We start from the raw sequence: 4008 nt of genomic DNA, 5'->3' as shown, positions 1-4008 counted from the left end.
CCATAACCACCAACTCAGAAGGTACCAGCAAAGTTGTATGACAACATTTCAGTCAGGTTTTATATTTATGTTGTATCTAGGTAGCTCCCAATACCTACAAGTAATTTGTGATCTATTCCCAGCTCTTTTCCAAAGGAAAATAAATGAGTTTATGTTATGATCGTAGGAAGTTTTAGTATAAATATCCAGGATTTGGCATGAGTTGAATACGTGTTATATACCCTTCCAGTTTTGTGTTCTGGGGTAATAGTATCACTGCAGAGATGTGATGCTATCTATAACGCTCCATCCCCTATCTTTTTAGCTTACAAGTTTAACCTGTTTCTTCCCTTAGAACGTAAGCTAACATGAAAGCAGGGATTTTAGCTTGGTCACTGCAAGGCTGGGCACACATTAGATGTTCAAAGAATAGTTGTTGAATGAAAATTGTTGGTATTATTTCTCTGCCTCAAATCCTTTTGGAAGTAAATGATTGTTTTAGGATGTTTTAGGCTGCAAGTTGCAGGAAACTAGTTCAGCTCAGTTTAAATAATGAAGAAACCCATCGTTTTGCATAATGGAAAGCCTTGCATTAGCGGGAGATCCCTGGTTGGGTGAGTCAGTGACTCAGCAGTTAGCGCTGCCATCTCAACAGTCAGCTGCCCTCAGGCTCCTCCCTTCACTGTCAGCAGGTGTCTCGCAGCAGCAGTGAGCAGCGCGAACATGAACTGAGAGAAAGAGAAGAGACTGACTGTGCATCTAGTTCATCTGGGACTGTACGTTTGAGTACCTAAATGTGGGAGGGAAAAATGAAAAGCGTCTTTCCTTTCTTGGTGAGGACAGGCAGCATGAATTTGCAGAAACTGCAGGGAGACTAAGACCCTTCAGATTACAGGATTTTGGAGATGCTGGAATATAGGATGATTTGTGAGACTCGAGCCATTCTTAGACATGGGGAAAGTTAAATGAGGGAGAACTCATTTGTTCTTTTGAGGTGCCCACTTGGGCTTGTGCTCCATTTTGCTAACCGTCCAAACCTTTGTGCCTTAAAGAGAATACCTAAAACTGCTAAAGTAGAAAACGAAAGTAGCCCATAATCTCAGCCTCCAAATAATATCTGTTGATTTCAAAAATAAAATGATACAATACTTGCAAATTGTTTTTTTTAAATTAATTTATTTAATTTACTTTATTTTTGGCTGCGTTGGGTCCTCATTGCTGTGTGCGGGCTTTTCTCTAGTTGTGGCGAGCAGGGGCTACCCTTCGTTGTGGTGCACGGGCTTCTCATTGCAGTGGCTTCTCTCGTTGCGGAGCACGGGCTGTAGGCGCGTGGGCTTCGGTAGTTGTTGTGGCGCATGGGCTTCAGTAGTTGTTGTGGCGCATGGGCTTCAGTAGTTGTTGTGGCGCATGGGCTTCAGTAGTTGTTGTGGCGCATGGGCTTCAGTAGTTGTTGTGGCGCATGGGCTCAGTAGTTGTGGCTCGTGGACTCGAGAGCACAGGCTCAGTATTTGTGGTGCATGGACTTAGTTGCTCCACAGCATGTGGGATCTTCCTGGACCAGGGCTCAAACCCGTGTCCCCTGCATTGGCAGGCGGATTGTTAACCACTGCACCACCAGGGAAGCCCCGCAAGTTGTTTTTTAAAAACTTAACTAGTACAGAAAGGTGTAATAGGGCTGAATAGTCACCCTCTTTTCTGACACATATGCAGCACTGCCTCATTCCTCTCCTCAGAGGTACACATTGTTAACAGTTTTTATGATTCCTTCCAGAAAACAGTTGTGTGGGTATCAGCCACGTGGGCTCACCAGCACATACTGTTCTACTTCATTCCCTTTCACATCTGCATAGCATGCCATGGGTGGAGGTGCTCATTAAGCAGTCCTCTTTCGTGGAGCCCTTTGGTTGGGGCTAGTGTGATACATGTGTTGGTGAACCTGTGTATGTGTATCAATGAGGCATATTTCTAGTAATGGTGAGAAAGCTAGGTCAAAGTATATGAATATTTAAAATTTGGATGGATATTGTCAAATTTCCCTCCCAAAAGGTTACAACAGTTTTCATTCCTGCCATTATGTTTTCTCCTTTCTGGGTATCATAGTTTTTTTCATTTGTGGCCCTCTGATTGATAGGTAATATTGTTAACTTGTGATTTGAATTTTGTTAGTTGAATTGAGAGCGAAATGGAGCAGCTTATGAGTTTTTTGCCCGTTCATGTTTCTTTTCCTGTGAACTGCCAAATGATTGCTGTTTCTGTTATAAGTGAAGGAAGTTAACTCACTGCTGCCATATATATGGTTGTAAAACTTATTTTTCTTAATCTTTTATTGGTCTTTTTGACTTTATTTTTTGCCCCTCAGATTTTTATTTTTATGGAGTTAAATTTATCCACCTTTTTTTTCATGACTTCTGGCGTTCTGCTCTGACCTGGCCACTCCACCTGCTGACAGCAGTGCGCGCCTTACTGGGCTGTGTACAGCTGTTAGGGCACACCAGGGGTAAGGCTGAGGCCGCTGGGCCCCAGAGCCTCATGATACCAGGCACGTTAGGAGAAGCCACAAGTCCTTGACAGCTGAATCTTTGTGTTCTAGGGCTGCTTTATGTCTGTTAGATGTAAGTGGAGTTAGACTTAGTAAGGTGGACAGGGTGCTGAGGCTAAAGCCTAGGGTTCGCGTGGGGGGTTGTATTGGCCGTATTAAGGAGGTACTGGGTAAATTCCAGGTGGCCAGTGAGGTAAAATGGCTTTGTTCCTTTCCTCAGCTGACACTGAAAGAGCTAAGGGTAGAGAGTTAGACCAAAGGGCTGTGATTTTGTGATATAATAAGAAACATATGAACTTGTAAAACTCTTGGAATTTCCTGAGAGATAGAGGTATTAGGGGTGTCTTTTTGTTGTCTTTTTATTCATAATAAACCCCTTTCAACCATATCTAAGTTTATGTTAATGAGATGATGGGCCCCTAGATAATTTCAGGGTAGGGCTAGTTGCCAGAAGGACCAAGCTTGTGATGAGCAGGTTAGAACTTTCAGCCCCAGGGGCTTCCCTGGTGGTGCAGTGGTTAAGAATCCGCCTGCCAATGCAGGGGACATGGGTTCGAGCCCTGGTCCGGGAAGATCCCACATGCCATGGAGCAACTAAGCCTGTGCGCCACAACTACTAAGCCTGCGCTCTAGAGGTCACGAGCCACAACTGCTGAAGCCTGCACACCTAGAGCCCATGCTCCGCAACAAGAGAAGCCACCGCAGTGAGAAGCCTGTGCACTGCAGTGAAGAGTAGCCCCCACTCGCCGCAACCAGAGAAAGCCTGCGTGCAGCAACAAAGACCCAACACAGCCAAAAATAAAATAAATAAAATAAATAAATTTATAAATAAAAAATAAAAAGAACTTTCAGCCCCATCCCTGGACCTCAAGAGATGGCAGAGAGGCTGGAGATGGAGCTTAAGGACCAGTGTCCAATGATGTAATCAATCATGGCTACCTAATGGAACCTCCTTAAAAACCCCTAAATGACAGGGTTCCAGTGATCACATGGAGATGCTGGGAGAATGGTGCCTGGAGAGGCGTGGAAGCTCTGCACTCTTCCCCCAGTCCTTGTCCTCTACATCTCTTCCATCTTGCTGTTCCTGAGTTGTATCCTTTTATAATGAATAGGTAATAGTAAGTAAAGTGCCTTCCTGAGTTCTGTGAGCCATACTAGTAAATTATCGAATCTCAGGAGGGGGTTGTGGGCACCCCCAATTTATAGATCAGAAATATGGGTGGCCCAGGACTTGTGTCTAAAGTGGGAGCACTCTTGTGGAACTGAGCCCTTAAGCTGTGAGGTCTGCTGCTAAGTCCAGGTAGTTAGTGTCAGAATCTAATTGAATCATTAGACATCCAGTTGGTGTCCTGAGAATTGGAAAATTGGTTGTTGGTATGGAAAAACCCCACACATCTGGTGTCAGAATTGTGAGTAAAAACAACTCATACGGGTCGTTCTCTTTTCTGGGTATAATTTTGAACCTGCCTGTTTCGTCTTCTACAGGTGAG

This window comes from Hyperoodon ampullatus (assembly GCF_949752795.1).
Source record: "Hyperoodon ampullatus genome assembly, chromosome: 8".
In the NCBI taxonomy this organism is placed as follows: domain Eukaryota; kingdom Metazoa; phylum Chordata; class Mammalia; order Artiodactyla; family Ziphiidae; genus Hyperoodon; species Hyperoodon ampullatus.
Note: the sequence above shows the minus strand (reverse complement) of the source record.